Here is an 18183-nt window from a genome sequence, read left to right on the forward strand (position 1 = left end):
TCTTAGATTTTCAATAATAATATTCCTTCAAAAAGAAGGAAAAAAACAACCGAACAAACAAAACCAAGACTGAAAGTAAACCTCAAAAAATCGTGGTATTTTTTCTCTGTTTTGTTTGTTCAACATCATAAGCAAGACAACTACTAGTTAAGTCAGACTCGGTAGCTAGATGTATTGTGTATGAATATATACCCAACCTAACATTAAAAGCAAACTCTGCAGCAGCTGAAATATTTTCAGCTGCTACCAGTTGATCTTTCTTCAAATATATCTTTTAAGTCTTCCAGTAATTACCATTTGTATGCAACATAACATTTTTCTGTCTCGTTAAGAACATAATAGTATAATTAGACCTGTTGCAAACCCGCAACCTGTTTAGCATAACTTGTTATAAAAGATATAAAAATAAAAACAAACACCCTTTTTCCAATACAGGATTAAGAAAACACACTTGAAAACAAGCCCAGATCTCATAGATACATCTAAGCCACCAATATGTGGCTACAGAAGTTATCTGTGTCAATATGACCTTATATACTCACAAGACAAATTTGGTATTTAAAAATCACAGACTTCATAGAATATGTGTTATGTGAGTGGTGACATTTAATATAAATCAGAGTACAAAGTCAAAGTGAACAGCTGCTGTGCAATCCCTTGAAAGAGCTAAAACATGAGTAGCTCTTTAGTAACCATCCGGTGAAAAGCGCTTCACTTAAAGCCCAGTAAACAGCTTATCAGTTGAGGTAGCTGAATTCACTGCAAAGGACCCAACTTTTCTCTTTCTAGCTGTCATTTTTTTTCATGTTAATTCATCCTTTTCCTAAAATTTACCACTAAGGCAGAAAGAGGTGCTGGAAGAAAATTCAGAAGCAACTGCAAACCATTGTGAAATAAGGTGCCACAGCACACTGAATTCCTAGCACTGATGCTGGAGTAGAAAGAAGATTACGCAAGCTAGGAAGCTATGAATCTGAGCTATAAAATAAAATTCTAGTTTAAAGATTTTCACAAATATCTTTCTTTTCAATCTGTAACCTAAAATCCCGCTTGTAAACATATAGATCCTTCTGTTTTATTGCTGAGCCTGTCTGGAGCTGCAGTGGTGAGGAGGAGGAAGATGAGAGATGAATCAGAAGAAAACCGAAGTTCTTAACAGCATTCAGGGGCTAGGAAGTGTTTCCTGTCAAGGATCAGCCTGCAAAGAGTCCAGGTGGGAATTGTTCTGCCCATGACAGCTTCTGGGAAGAAGCTCCCTCAGGCAGGTATAAGTCAATAAATACTCTGTTGCAAAGGAAAGGTGGTTTAGAGACACACCAACAGTTCTGGGTGAACAGTGTATTATTATAATACACAGCAATACCCCCAGCAAAATGAAACTGACAAATGCTTTTACTTCCAAACAGGTGGCAGGCATCCAGCAGAACACACTAAAAATGTTAAAAACCTTGGAGGGAACAGGAACACCAACATGCATTTTAAAATCTCTAGTCTCTTATCTGTAGCCATTGAATAGATGTAGCTTCTATTTTCCTGATGGCTTTATTCCAGGAAGCAAGTTTAATTGGCAGTAGAAGTGACAATCTTTAAAGCAGTGATTAGAAATGACATAAAGTGATTTTTAATAAAGTGCTAAATCTTGGAAAATAGCAGCAGTAAGATCATTCACAATCACTGATCATATTGCTCTTGCCAAAGAAATACTTAAATGACTTCATACCTTAATTAAAATGAGCTGGTTGAAGCAGAGGAATGTGCTATCATACACAGGAAAGGTTCTGGAGCAGCTGGTAGCACGGTGCTGTGCCACTGAGTTTGAAACTGCTCAGCCACACCTGGCTGATTCACCCTCTTGTCCCTCAGGTGCCACTGACATTACACTCTTGCCTGATTGTATGTTTATCAGTTTTGCAACTTTCAGCTGTTGAGAGATGACAGTTGTTTCAGCTGTCATCCAGCTGGTTTTGAGTCTCCTGAGTTTTCCTTCAAATCATCAAAAGCCTGACACATAAGGTGCAAAATCCCCAGAAAGCAGATCCTGGCCTGAATTATAATCAGCATTCCCTCATATCAGTAACTTTTGCAAGGAATGTCTCTTCTGAATTAAACTCATACGCCACTTTGGCTTTGCCATCTCTAGCACCTGCACAGTAGCATGTGTATGTAAGACCTTTCAAACATACATACAGAATATAATATACACCATTTTCCTCCTGGAGAGAAATTTGGGAAGCAAGAGGGAAGAGAAAGAAAAGCATCATATGAGAGAGTAGTCATCTTGTTTAACACAATATGAGCTGATTCCCAGATAGTGTGGTACAGACAAGAAAGGTGCAAAGCACAAAAAATACGGGCACAAACCTTCTTTGAAATGTGATTTTAAAAACTACTAATTTTCCAATGTAAAAACAGCTCAAATGAAACCCAGTTCTTTGAGAGCTTTAGTCCCTATTCTTTATGGAAGCATCTTCAGAGGAAAACTTACTGGCTGTAGATGTGGCAGTATTTAAAACAGCTATTGGTTCAAAAGGCGGCAAGTTTTCAAGATCTGACACTACTAGAAATGCAACCATGGTGAAATGACAAAAAATGTAATGCTCCTTTGTCAGATCAAACCAAAACCCAAACTTTGTATTTCACTTAACTCACAAGTTTTTGGACAATCACAAGTCATCCGGCTGCTTCAGAAAAAAATCTTTACATCAACCCAGCTGCATTTGGGAATTCTAAGTATGAGAACTATTTCAGCTCAAAGAGGGCAGGAGGAGCATCAGCCTCCACAGGGAAGACAAATGTGTCTGCCCTTCTGCAACCAACACCCCCAAACCCCCTGCATCATATAAACTCATCATAAAACTTGCTCTCAACTTATCAAAACCAAAAATATCTGCTCCCTGACAGCCTCTGGGCATTCACAGAATCATAGCATGGCTTGGGTTGGACAAGACTTTAAGGATCACCTAGTTCCAGCCTACCCCAATCCCTGCCATGAGCAGGTATGCCATTTACTAGATTGGGTTGCTCAGGGCCCAGCCTGGCCTGGAACACTTCCAGGGATGGGGCAGGCACAATTTCTCTGGGCAACCTGTTCCAGTGTCTCACCACCTTCACAGTAAAGATTTTCTTCCTAATAACTCATCTACACCTGTTCTCTTTCAGTTTGAAACTGTTGCCACATTGCAGCCTTCCAGTACCTAAAAGGGTTTTATAAAAGGACACACAATTTTATATGGGCAGATAGTGACGGGAAAAAGGGCAATGGTTTTAATTCTATATGTCAAGGTGGAGTTGACAGGTCTCTGTGTGTCATCTAGGAAGAAAACCATTTAAATATGTGACTTTTATATAATTACATACAAATATATTTTAAATTTAAACACCAGGTATCTTTGTTGACGGTTAAATGCCAAGTGGAATAAATAGGAACTAACATTTCATGAGAGAGGCAGGAGTTTTTTTAAGGATTATATTCAACATGGAGCAATAACTCCAATACTACCTTAGATTCTGGTACATCTTACGAGAAAAGCCTCACTATGAATCCATTCCCAGTTTTCCTGAAAAACTTCCCAGCAATTTAGCAGCATTCTACATGGGTCTCCAGATTTATTTATTAGGGTTAATGTCAATGCTTTCAGTTTCATTATATTTTGTCACTTAAAGAAGCACATACAATAAGCTGAAGATAAACAAGGACATACAGGACAAAACAATCCCCTTTATCCGCTCATTACAGTACACTGAAAGTGCTCTCTAATATCCTGACTCCTATTCCTGTTTGCAATCCAGTTTTCTTCCAGCTTAAAGTTGAGGTTTCACATTTTCACTTTTAAAGCATCATAATTCTCTGCCGTACCAAAATCTGTTCTTACTGCCTTATGTACCATGGACCTTATTCCACTTCATTAAACCTTTCATCTCCTTTTCTTCACATGTTCCTCTCACGCTACCATTTCTGTTCCTGAAGATATCCAGTGCACCCTCTTCCTCATTCTTCCAGATGAACCCCTCCTAAAAATGATTTAAAACAAGCCCAACGATATGTTAAACACTGAATTTATTCTTTAGTGTAACACCCACCTAAGCCCGTATTGGTGCCTTACATGGTGCTATGGACCTTTCCAAGGATTTCCCTCCCTCTTGAACATGATTTAGGGAAAAGAAACCCCAATTTTAAATAGATATTTTTGGTCTGAAAATCATTCTGCCTCCTCATTTTTCCTGCACTTTAATTGTAAAATGTCAGTAATGTAGATTCAAAACAGCTGCCCACGAAATAGTAATTGAAAATACATATTACCATCTTCACAAATGCTGTATTGAAGCTCATGCAAAATTGATGGGTAGATGCAGAATTCTCCCTAGCTGCTTGTGCAGCATTTACTGAACATCTTAACATAAATGGCTTTGATTCCCTCAGTATTTTTTGTTACATCCAAGCGTTTCACAATCTGAATGCAGAGATGGTAGTTAACAGCTCTGTTTATTCTTTAGAATAAGTATTTTTTTAAAAAAAAAATAGATACAGAAGGTAAATAATCGTTGCTTTAGAGGCTGATTTGGTACAAAGCAACTTAGAGTGAAGCCTCCAGCGCTGCTGCCACAGTCGTGCTCCAGGGCGGGCCAAAGTCTGCTCCTAGAATGACACCCGGTGGCCACCAAAGCGAACAGCACGGTGTGATCCCTGCCCTCCAACCTCCCTGCTGGGCCCAGTGGCAGGAGCCATCATTGTGTGACAGCCGGGCATCAGCTGGAAATTCATCACAGAATCCGCAAAACGCAGGGAAACCCTGTATGCATTTCAAATTGAGATGCATACAAATTTTGAGAAATACATAATGTTTTGGTTAATTATGCACCTTTTCTTCTTTTTTCTTTTTTTTGTACATTTGCATGAGACTAGTGGCTAATGGTTTCAGAAATCTTAGAATGAAATTTCTTGTTTCTTTCTGGAAAGAGCTAGCAGTGGGTGAGTGGCATTTCCAAAGCATGACTGTGCATGTTCAGGATTAAAAGAAATACTGCTATTCCAAGGTAGGGAAGATTAGTTTATCTATTCTCAAATGTTAGAGGACTGAAATGCATTTATTTAGTGTTAAGTTATTGGAGAAGAAATCCAAATTAGAGGCAGACATTGTCAGGCTTAATAGAAATTTGAGCAAAGTAAAACTGTAACCGCGTTTCAAGAAGTCATCAAGTTTAAAGCCAGGAGTCATGCTATAGGAAAACAATTGGCAACATCAGCAAGAGTTAAGAGCTTCCTGACACATTTCATTCTGATTAAGTACCGGATGATTCAGAGCACAGCTTTTTTTAAGTAACAGCCTGTTCAGAATTATTTGATAATATTCAGTACAGTTTTTACAGTGGTATGTTTGTAGGACTTCTGGAAAGTGAAATGAAAACAGAATATTTATTACAAGTCAATTCTTGTATATTTTATTTAATTTCTTAGATCAGAGTAAAAATTCCTCGTGATGCCCTTACACCTCTTTAGAGAAGGTAGGGCTATCACAGAAGATATGCTATCACAGAAGATATTTTCTCTTCTTTCCTATGGACAAACATCTGCTTTTTCTCTAGTAAGTACAAAGTCAAGTAAATAAAATTTCACAGACATGCTCGCACAATGGAAATTTTTAAGTCAATGTCAACTCTGAGTTTCTTTAGGTGCCTCTTGTACCATTATCCTCACTGGGCATGGGTGTGAGGGAGGTGGTGGGCACATACCCACACTCTACAACTCTGAGCCCTGAAAACTAGTTTACTGCTTTCTCATCTCAGCTGTGCCTTAAAGTCACTACTCAGAAAGAGAAGTATTAAAACAACAAAGATAATTGCTTATATAAGCATAATGAAATTATTCAGGTACTTTGTCTGAAGCAATCATTTATTAAGACACGTTAGCATACAACAGCTGAAAGAGATTACCACGGAACACAAAACGACAGGCGTAACAAACTACACCAGTCTGGAAACAATGACAAAAATGTGTCACTTATCAGTAAGTTATACACGTGCTCTCACTGGCCAACCAATCATGCAGGAATTTAAGGCTTGTGGCAGATCCAGTGACTGAATGAAATCTAAACAAATAAGAGGCATAGCAATGGGAAGAATGACCTCCCACTGTATTAAGTTTAAAGCCGGATATTTCCAAGAGACATGCAAAGCTGTTGGGGTATGCACACAGCTAATCCTTGAGATACCATGGAACCAGACCAAAAACAGCATTGGGAAGGCAGATGGAGGGTTAAAACACAGCCTTATAAACTGCTGCCAGCTGCCAGAACGGAGCGGGGGTTTAAAGCTCTGTGTTCCACAAGCAAGGCTGTGACTGAGCAGCCTTCAGAGAGAGACTGTTCAAGCATCTCCTTTGATCTTATTCTTCAGTGAATGCAGCCATGTTTTTCAACAGTTGAAAAGTTTTTAATTTTTAAGTTCACTTGCTCTCTGTTCACTGAAGAACGAAAACTCATTATTAGCTGGGAAGTAGATACAGTAATTGCCAACGTGCTACTATATTTTATACTCCTTCTCCATCTGCTCCCTTGTGCTAGATTTCTACGTAAAACCAAATTATAGTTATGTGTACTAGAATCAGGTGTGGGAAAACAACAAATTTACGGTATCAGTGTAAACCAGCTATTAGGTACCAAAAGGCACAGCACAGTATTTCAGACTTGTATTTACACCCAGACCAACTACCATTATACAACTTCACATATATACTATATTAGGAGCTATGATTGTGAACCAACAATTTGATTTGAGGAGGTTGAGCAATCCTGTAAAGAATCAAGAAAAATCTCAATGACAGTATTTTGCAATGGTGGTTTCTTTCATGTATTACACTAAATCTGCTGTGGAGTAAAATATGTTCCACATGACAGAAATTCTATCTGCATGTTATTTCAAGTTCTAACTTTCCAACTCTCTGAATTTCAAAAGTCATGTCTGTCTTTAAGAGGAGAAAAATCAAACACAGCCATGCACAACCATCCTGCCCTCTCCCCCTAAACCCTAAGATAGTCTTCCAGGTTCCAGAAGTGAAAGTATAAAAGCGGAGAAGCAGAGGCAAGCACCATTCCCAGATCAACAAGAGGCAGACAAATGCAAAACTCATATCAATCACATCCCTGCTGTCTTCCTAGCTCATTATTAACTCCTAGCTGTCTGGGAAATCAACCATAAAAAGTCACTTCATGCCAAATATTCAAGGTTAAATCTTTACTGATGTTCAGTTGCTTGGTCATAAGATTGCCTTTAGTGAAAGAACTCTCTTCAGATGATAATTTTTTTCCCAATAGTTTGAACAGTTACAACTCTCACATTTTCTAAATTCTCATTATGAATTACCCTGGTGAGATTTTGCAAAGCATCTAAATGAACTCCTATGTAGTTCTGGCAACAGTGAAATTTCTTACTTCTTTGTGAAGGTTTCTTTCATTTTTGGCATGACATTTACATTCCCAAATTTGACAGGCACAGCAATAGCTAGTCTTGGCACTCACTGTTGTGCAGCTCTGGCTCAAATGTTACTTCATGTACTTTGTTTTAAAGAATTCCCTCTGGCTGTCTCCTTTCAGCACAATTTTGCTTTTTATTATTGTTCCATGACAAAATCCAAAATATTTTTTTACAGAGGCACAAGATCAATGTATTTTGATACCTTACAGGGTAATTTGCAGATGATAAAACTGAGTGGGAGAAGCTGATACACTGGAAGGCTGTGCTGCCATTCAGCAGGAACTTGGTACGCTGGAGAGCTGGATGGAGAGAAACCTGATGAGGTTCAACAAAGGCAAGTGTAGGGTCCCACACCTGGGGAGGAATAACCACAAGTGCCAGCACAGGCTGGTAATGGTTCTGGGGGCTGACCTACTAGAGAGCTGCTCTGCGAGGGAGGAGCCGGGAGTCTTGGTGAGCAACAAGCCGTCCATGAGCCCGCAGTGCCCTCGGGGCCAGGAGGGCCAAGGGGATCCTTGGATACATCAGGAAGAGTGCAGAGAGCAGACCAAGAGAATTGACCCTGCCACTCTATTTAGCCCTAGTGGGGCCACATCTGCAGTGCTGCATCCAATTCTAGTCCCTGCAATCCAGGGAAGATGAGGAGGTCTGAGGCATCTCTCTTACAAGGAGAGGCTGCAGGAGCTGGGCCCATTCAGAAAAAACAAGACTGAGAGGGGGCTCAATGCCCTTAAATATCTCAAAGGTGGGTGTCAAGACAGTGGTGCCACACTCTTTTCAGTGGTCCCCAGAGACTGGACAAGGAGTAATGAGCACAAGAAGTTCCACCTCAACATGAGGAAGAACTTCTTTACTTTGAGGGTGGCAGAACACTGGAACAGGCTGCCCGGGAGGTTGTGGAGTCTCCCTCTCTAGAGGTGTTTAAAACTCAACTGGAAGAGTTCCAGTGTCACCTGCTTGAGGTGACGCTGTCTTGGCAGGGGGTTTGGCCTAGATGACCTCCAGAGGTCCCTTCTAATCCTAACTATTCTGTGATTCAGCATCAGTTCTCAAGGTTTATAAATTAAAAAAAAAAAAAAAATCTTTACTTAGTTTTCCTGTTCCCCTCTCATATTTACTTTCATCTTTTCTTGCAGGATCACCATTGGCTAAGAACACCCCCCCCCCTTTTTTTTAATTTGTACATTATCTCCTGTTCTTTAAAATACTTTACTATATTAAACAGATGCATAAATTCATTTGTAATTCCAAGCCACAGATACACCCCCCCAATCACTCATAATGTGCAATGGAGTTCTGCCTGTTTTGTCCACCAGGATATGCTTTTCTTTTTATTCTAAGCTGAGCTGATGACGTTGCACTTATAATATTTAATTAAAATAAAAAACTTTTACCAGCAGGGAGAGGAGAGAAGAAAAGATAAATGAGTCAACTAGGGATTACAAAGTTCTCAATGACTGAGAAACAGTTGTACTGAATCCACAGCAGAGACCCCCACCCTTACTCCACATGAATGTGGCTGCCATACAAAGTTTCTGTAAACATTGTGGGAAGCTATTTATACACATATACGTGAAGAGTCCAAGGACAAAAGACATCAAAGCTGTGCAATGCAGAAACTCAAGTAAATAGATATCAGGAATTAAAATCTCTCCAGCATGGCACCTTGTACAATCTGGAAACCTCACACTGGTTTGTGGAGATGACAAGAATATTAATATTGCATTCTACATTCTTGTTCTACATCATTTTCCAGCACAACACATCCCTAAAAGTAAATCAGAAATGAATACCATATCTTTTGTTTGATGAAAAAACTCTACTTTTTTATGAAGTTACAATTAAAATAATTAATAGCTAAAAATTTTACTATTGTGTTAGCATGTGGTTATCACTGAACTGCAAGTCCTTTAGAGTTACATACACTTAAAAATGCACATATAAAAGGTGAAAGAGGCACAGCCTCTTGTGTGGCAGAAACAGAACAGACTCTTCTTACAGTCATTTAAACTGCTGATGCTCTGGAAACAAGGATGCACAAGTTAAAAAATCAGGATTTTAAACAATTAGTAAGATAAATCAAATTAAAAATTACAAAAGTCAAGGAATGTTAGTTAAATAGGAAATTGGGTTTTCTTGAACATCTAGGTTGTGCAAATAAGGTTTATTAAGTGAAGGCACTTGTTTCCCCTCTACTAGCAGGTCAATGACTGTATAAATAGCTACTATTAGTAAATGCAACTATCACTTTTAAAAAGACAAGTGTTACCATGGTGACTCTACAGGGAAAAATCATGTAGAGTCATAATTTAAAAGGTCAGGAAAGTGAGCCCCACACTATGCTCATTTTTCCACAGTAGAAGTGCTACAACTGCCTATAAAATTAATGTAGAATACTTGCCATATAAATAGAGATAAGCGATAAATACCACCACTAAAAAAAAAAAAAAAAAAAAAAAAGAAAAAAAAAAAAAAAGCCTGGAGGAGATCTGGAGGAGATGTGCTGTGAAGTTGTGAAACCTAGAGACTGATCACCAGCCTCTCCCTTTCTCTCTTAATCCATCCAAAGCGTTGGTCATCCTGCCCACTGTAACCTTCACCTCTCCTGAAGTATGAGGCAAGAGCTCACTGTGAATGTTCCCCTCCCCAAAACGAGGAGGAAAGGGTGTCCCTTTAACTTTGTCCCTTGGCTATTAGTAGGCCACAGTGAAGGCACAGAGATTCATGAACAGCAGCACTAGATGGATGTCTCTGCAACTGTTTGGAGGCAGCTGGTGATATTTAAATGGTGGCTGTTGTCATTCAAGTTCTTTTGACAACCTCATGAGTGATCAAATTGACCCTTAATGCATTTATATATAACTTCAAGATACACAACAGGTTGGAGTAAATGTGATCCATGTCTGTGCTGCTTCTCCAGACAGAAATCACTGAGATTTGTTCCAAGTGACTGATGCTAGACTTTAATGTAATTTTGAGAAGACACAATATTCTCATTCCCAAAAGGAAAGAACACACTGAATACAGAGAAATTGAAGGATTTCATACCTTAGATGTATCAGTACAGAAAAAATTCAAATAAGCCAAACAAAACCACCACACACAAAACAAAAGCAAAACAAAGAAAACAAAAAAGCAAGCAAACAAAAAAACCCCCTCACACATCAATGAAAAATTACTCTTCCAGAATAAGTACCCAATCAGCAATTGTGAATCATCACAATTCTCAGGTGAAAGCCTCTCTCCTTCAACAAGGATAACACTATTACAGGTATGACACTTACCTTTTCAGTCTTCATTTACCTAAATATATTAAAGAGAGGAATTAGGCATGGTGTCTAGAAGAGATCACTCTGGGGAGGAAAGGAAGTAAAAAGAAATTAAAACACACTGGATTTTTTTTTCCAGGTAGTTTTGGTGACAGTAGTCTAAGGCACACGTGACAAGTCTACAAGCTTTGCTGCAGCAATGTCATTATATGCCACGGCATTCTACATCTGACATTTATTGAAGTCGTCCTTCTGGAAACAGCAGAAGGATTGCAGCAGCTCACAAGAAATTGCAACCTTTTAATGGAAAATAAAATTAACTTTATTTTTACTTTTAAAATTAGGTAATATTGTCTTTCAAATAAATTAAAAGAAAATAAACTGCTCAATAACCTGAAATACATGTAGCTTATTGATTAAAAGAGGCTATGGGCCAAAAAAACCTACATCTTTGGTGAGTTTTTAATGTAAGCTACTAAAAAAATCCACTAACATCCCAAGCATGATTTAAAAATATATTATATTAAGCAAGTGTGTAGGTAGATGGAAGGAGAATGAATTTCATGCATTCTCAGAGCATGACGGAATTGACAGATTAACAGTATTTCTCCTTAAATAAATGACCAACTGGTCACAGCTTCACTTTAAGGAAATGAGTCATGAAGAAATGATAATGATAATAATGATAATGGCTGCCTATCATTCAGGTTATTTAGGATACAGAATGATGCAACACATATGGAAACATTACACTTAAGTACTCTGTAATAAAATAAAATCAGGGAACATTCCAGAGGACAGTCTTTTGTAGCCCGCCAATCCCTTAATTGTAATACATACAATCTTATAAAACTACAGGTTAAAAATATGGTGATGATCAAGTAAATCCAGTTTACACAAGGAAACACAGAGGAAAAGAGGTTAAATTTTTTAAGAATATTGCATCCCCTCACTAAAATCAATGTCTGACATTCATGATCTACTTTCCAGATTTTAAGTCATCAAATAAGCATTTTGCTACTAATTGTAAAGTTAGCATTCAATCAAAATCCTTAGAGAAGGAAAAATGAATCTGTTGTGAATTCATCTTTGGGTGAAACATTTAGCTGTAATATCACAATACATTATTCAAAGCTACTGTTATATATACATGCTAAATATAATCTCTCTATATTTAGCATTAAAAGTACTGCACTGTAAACTCACAGCCAAGACAAGAATTGCCAGTTCTTTGGCAATGGCCACATACGACACTGATAGGATGAGTTCAGCCAAATTGTTTTTCAAAAGAATTTGCTCAGCCTTGTAATTTTTTTTTTTTTCAAGATATCAATTCATTCTGCTTTCCAGGACTTCATTAGTCTTCCATATCCCTTTTTATACCCAGTGCCACTGTCCTCAGTTCAATTATTCTCCATTCACTGCTAAACATCAGGTCTCAAGTCATTGTAAGCCAGATCAATGACTCAACCATGCAAATCACTCCAAGTTACACTACAGATCATGTAAGAGATCTGTCTCTCACACTTCAGTGGAGCGCTGAAAACAATCTGAAGGAGAGGAGGACAGTTACAATAGGACACCTATGGCTTCCACCAAAACCAATCCCAATACTGACTCTACCGGGACATGCTACACAATGTGATGCAAACTGGGATGTTGTGACGCCTCAGCTAGGGCAAACTCAGCTTCACTGGCTCCCAGCTAAGAGTTTGATAAGTTCTAACTCACACCTGAAGCAAAGGTAGTTTGGTTTGATACGAAGGGATTTGATTGCCATGTAAGACCTTTTAACCAAGGACTTGATTTAGCAGTTCTTTTTCTACACCAATATTACATTCAGCCAGGTATGAAGCCTCTGCAAACTGCATTCACGGGAATTAGCCAACCAGCATTGATCTTTGTACAATTTTTATCAAAACAGAAAAGTATATTAGAAATAGCTCCCAATAGCTGCTGTTGTTCATATAAGTATACACATAAAAATCACACACACACCCATGCCCTTACAACTGTTTAGCACACAGCTTAGGAAAGGCTCACCGAAAAATCTTCACCAATAGAGATTAGAGAAATATTATGTTCCTGCTTGCCTTTATCCTGGAAAATAAACCTTAAAAGTTCAGCTTTCTTGCCTACTAAGCTCTTGACCTCTTTTTCAAGTTGATAAAAGCTACTGCAGTACCCAGGCAGACACAAAAGGGCAGAACAGGATCTTACTCATTTCTTAGTCTTTGAAACAAAAATGCACTTATGAGTAACACATGTGCTCAAGACTCCCTATATGTCCAGACCCGTTTTTGTTGTGGCCACATAGACACAGCCTGGACAACAATCACATGGGGGATCTATGCAGCAACAAAGTCATCCCTTACAGGTAAGTGCAGGACCCCATCTAAAATTTCTGAATGGTGTTGTAGAAAATCAAAAATTATGATTAAATAAAATAAAAATGGATCACAGAATTGTCCACAAGTAGCAGCAGCCTTTCATATTATGACTGTAGAAAATTGTTCACATTATGTTCACATTTCTTATCGCATATCTGAAAATTGTCTGTTTGTAGCTGTTCCATTCCATTTTACAGTTAAGGAAATGATTATTGGTGTAATATTCATGTATAAATACTTGTATATTACCTGGGATAACCAAAATTATCTCTTCAGTTTCTAAAAGGAAGTGATATCAGAAAGGCATCTGCAGTAAGTCTTTCAGACGTGCTGGAAAAAAATGATTTGCCACAGACAGCATGGAAAATTCCACTACCTTCCTCTGAATACTGGGAATATTGCTTAATAGGAAGCACTGAGTCACTGAAATTTATTTCATATCCAGAAATGAGTCTGGTAAACAGGTAGGTCATCTGTTTATGCAGCAAGACACTTTGGGGAGAAAAAATCCTTTAGAACTTGTGTGGTGAGGGCAAGGAGGTCAGTGTGTTCCCAGCATCCAACCTGCTTTTTCCAAAATTCATTATAAAAGAGATAAATAGAATACTCCACTTCTGAGTGGCTTCACAAAAAAAAAAAAAAAAAAAAAAAAAAAAAGCCAAAAAACAAACAAACAAACAAAAAAAAAACCCTGTACCAAAAAAAAGAGCCAAAGTTCAGGCTAATATTTTTTGCTGAAAGAACTGTATTCACAGTTGGCATTCACTCCGCAATGGCCCTTAGACTTACTAAAAATGAATAGAATAAAACTGATGCAGCCTAAATGGAAAATGGAAGAGGATGAGACATGAATATTTCTGTCATACATATAGCCTCTTTTGATAGTAAAGCAAATTAAAGCACATTCAAATCCAAGAGTGCTAACAGATCTATTCAGGATAGATGTAAAGTTCTGAAAACCAATTATAAATTAAAGAATAAATACAATCATAAAGAATTGGTCCTGACAAACAGATAAATAAAATGCAGCACATATATCCTAACTGCATAATCAACCATGTGTGTGTGTGTGCACAAGAATCCAATAGGTACAATCAAGGCTGATACAGCAGCATGCGTCACTCACAAAAAAAAAAAAATTTGCTTTGCTGCAGTTACCTTCAGGTAAATATAACAGCTACAAAACATTCTGACTAGCATTTGTAGGTCACTAATGATATTGCTGTACAACATCTCACGCTGCTTCATCTCATGCGGCCCCTCAGTTCCACACAGTAATTTGTAGGAAGGAGAATGTTCTGTACCTATTGAGAAAAGAACCAGTGAGATGGGTACACAACATGAATAGTTCCTTCGCATAAATGTGTTAGCCCATAAAGGAGTTTTTTGGCAGATTTTACTGTAATTTAAATGGGAAGGGACACACTAACCCCTTCCTGTCTCCTTCCACTCAATTTTTTTTCTACACACCAGATCTGTCACATTTACCAATGACATAGGAGAATGCCTTGGGCACAGCTTTAAGAGCTTTGACGAAAGTGGACAGGCCTCCATTTCCACACAGAAATGGCAAATGTCTGAGTCATAGGCAGAGGAGTAAAGAGAAATTTAGTACAGGGAAAGGTACAAACAAATCATTCCTCACATCTGTCAGAAACCATTATCACAGATACGTCAAAGTTTCTTGACACTGTTCCAGAAGAAGGTCCTCATTAACATTCAAACAATCCAGGAAAAAAAAAAATTGGGGCCACTTTAGCAACGTAAGACCCAAATATTCTATTTTCACTTGTGGACAATGGCAGGAGGATAACTAACTCTTTGAAGAGGAAAAACAGTGCAAACCCTTTCATCTTTGAAAAAATATCCATTTTTCTTCTCCTAGTTACATAACAACAGAAAATTCTAGAGAATTGCATCCTGCCTTTCTTTCTTTTTTGGGTCTTAAATTCAAGCTCTTCTTTGAATTAAGTCTTCTGACATAGAGGTGCAGAAGAACAACAAAGAAATTATTAAAACAAAAAAAAAAAAAGAAAAAAGAAGAAAAAAAAAGAACAACAACAAAATCCAAAGCAGAAACTAAACCACCCTCCAAACTTTCCCGTTTTTCTGCCCCTCTGTGAACAGAGGAGTTCCTTCAACTTTACTTCTAAGTTTTACATGATGCTTAACCAAAATTCAGATTTAGTCACCTGAAAAATAAGGTGTCATTTATACCCTCAAATAGTTTCCTGAGGTTTATAATAGATTCTAAGTGAGTTTGACTAACATAATAAATTCAGATCAAATATACCTGGCTATAATATGACTATTAATTAACATTCACAGTATTACAGAAAACACGAGCTGGATCTCATTTAGTCAGGATAAGCCTGCAGATGAATAAATCAGAATAATTCTACAGAACAAACCTGGACAACAAAGAAGTTCATATAACCCAGTGAGAATTTTCCTTGCAACAAAGAAGACTGCTCCTATTTATCTATGAACACCCCTGCTAAACAGATACTAAAGACACAGCCAATTCCCTCTCACCTTCCCACACATTTTCCTTCTATTTAGATTACAAATAGGATTTTAGATATTTATCTCACAAGGATTAATACATTTCCACTATAAATCTAGCTCCTGTACTGCTATGTAAGTTACTCGAGTGCTCCATAATCAAAACAGAAGTATAAATTGCAACTGATTAATTCAAGGTGCAGAACTGGAGAATGGACTGCAAAATCTTTCCACAGATTTCAAAGTTATAGCTTTTCAGATACACCCTGCTGTACAGTCAGTCACATTGCAGAGTTCAGATACAGATTTATTACGTGCTTATGTGCACTGAAAAGCCTTAATCATCGGCTTTTCCTCATAAAAGCCTTACAGTCCCAACTTCATTTAGATGCAGAGAAGACACATTTTTCAGCAAGACATTTGCCTTTTTCCTGATCCATCCATCTAAGGTTCTGTCTGTTCAGGAAAATCTCCCTATTCCAAAAACCATTTAAACCATCACATAGCTTCCTAAGTTATCATATCTGCATGTCAGACGGTGAAAGCCATACTAGAGCACAGACAGAAAGATTTTATGGTCATCATCTTTACCCAGAATTTCTCTATTCTATGCCAGATTTATTGTCTTCCCCTTCTCTTAAATTACAGAGCAATTTATTAAAACTTTGTACAGAACTAACCAAAAAGAGATCATTCACAGACATGAGATTAGCTCTGCTGTTTTAATTTTTTCTTTAATAGCAAGAACGTTGGTTTCTAAATCTTTGTCTTTCAAAGCCATTAAGAATTCCAAAAGCATTGGTAATTTCAAACTTTTTTCTTAGCAGAAAGTCCACAAATTTTAACCAGTATAGAGTCAAGCCCAGAAGTTGTGGCTACTGAGTTGCCTCTTTGCAGAAGCAGTGAATCACAGGACTCTGCACAAAATCTGTCTGCCTAGACCTTATCCTTCATCAAAGTTTACCTCTGGCCTTTGCAGGAAGCTGTTCCTTAAGACAGAAGCAGTAGTCCTGATGCACCAGCACCAGCCTGATCCATTAGTCCTATGATGTCATACCTTGGCACTGAGCCTTTGCTGAGGGGGAATACACCAGACGCCAGCAGCTCATCTGTCTGCTCTGCAACTCAACTACACTGCAGGAAGTCGTTTCTGCAAACCTTTCTCCATCCCTTCCCAGAAATATTACCAAGTCATCACTGACCCTTCTGGAATACCACTGAAGACAGCTATGTTGTCACAGGGATATATCCTTTGCATGCTGCACAACCTGTCCTGTGAAATGACACCACAGCAGTTGTTGCAAGACCACCTATGCAATAAGACTGAGATGATGTGAAAATTAAATAGTGTCCTATAATAACTGAAAATAGAAGATTTTGCATTGAATTCAGCAAGGTTGAAAAACCATAGCTTTATCAGAAAAGAATAAAGGTAAAAAATAGTAAACTCTTTTTTTTCTTTCATGTAGGTGATTTTTACACACAACTGGTCAGTTTCCCAGACTTGAAAGTTTATAACTATTAGCGAAGTGGTAACATAAACCCCAAAACAACCCTTCCCACACACCCTCCCCAGAATGAAAATCTTGGTAGTTTGTATTACCACATGTCAAATAAACAGTACCTTTAATAAAATAGCTCGGTGAAGTGCTGGCTTTGGGTAATCACCCTTTAACCTCCCTTCTACAAGCTGAAAATCATGCTATTCTGCACTGACACAACACAGATATTAGTTTTCTTTTAACTCTCAATCTTGGTTTCTGTTACAAAAGATAAATCTCGAAGGAAAGAATATTTCTTATATCCTTCAATGTATTTGTTTTGACATGTGCTTTTAGTTCTCCCTTCCCTGCCACTGTCCACAAAAGCACAGGCTTGGATTGTCCTGCACAGTCTCTTTTTCCTCTCCTTTGATGTTGCACAGATTTATTTTTGACTTGTTTTTACATCATTCTGCGTGCACTGAAGCCCTTTCATCATTGGATATTTTTCTGGAGAACGCTGCAGTATGAACACTGTAAGTGTGACCACATGCAGACACTGTAGCATAAGCAGCATGTGGCAGCCTCAGCTACTGTACACAAGACACTTCAGAAACTCTTTCTAGCACAGTGCATGCACTTTGTCTGCAGCTTCCAGACAACCTATCATATAGCACTCAAGGCAGCCAGGGCTTTTATGGGAAACACATGGTAAGCAAAAGTCATGACCTACTTAGTAACTGGAATTAAAAGAAACTTTGAAAACATGAGTCCAGCTACTTTTTCTGCTCCCCTGAGAAGCAGAAGTCATGCTGTTGAAGTCAATGGAACTACAGCAGTAAAATCCTAATAGTACCCCCCAATTAAGACTGCTGACTAGCCTTGATAAGGATTACTGGACAAGAAAAACCTGTATTTTGATTCACTGATCATTTATTTGAATAGATACATCAAAATAGCCCCATCTGCAGGACAGATGTTATATTTGTTCCTCCTTTAACTCCATTTTTAGGGTGATTCAGAGAGGTTTTGGGTGATTCAGCGAGGTGCTACAGAACTGTATCTGCC

At 38.1% G+C, this 18183-nt stretch overlaps 1 long non-coding RNA gene across 3 annotated transcripts in view; it reads right to left on the minus strand.

Annotated features, from left to right (window-relative positions):
- Positions 1-18183, minus strand: part of LOC136290643 (uncharacterized) — a 49598-nt gene that overhangs the window by 24038 nt on the left and 7377 nt on the right. Inside the window, exon 1 of one of the 3 annotated variants that reach the window (XR_010721273.1) lies at positions 1721-1828. The exons of the other annotated variants lie outside the window; for them this stretch is intronic. This is a non-coding gene — a long non-coding RNA (uncharacterized lncRNA). Of the gene's footprint in view, positions 1-1720; positions 1829-18183 lie in introns of those variants that run through there. 3 annotated transcript variants of the gene reach the window in all.

This window comes from Chamaea fasciata, unplaced genomic scaffold (assembly GCF_029207755.1).
Source record: "Chamaea fasciata isolate MVZ Bird 193981 ecotype frontalis unplaced genomic scaffold, bChaFas1.0.hap1 SCAF_6, whole genome shotgun sequence".
NCBI classification, from domain to species: Eukaryota; Metazoa; Chordata; class Aves; order Passeriformes; family Sylviidae; genus Chamaea; species Chamaea fasciata.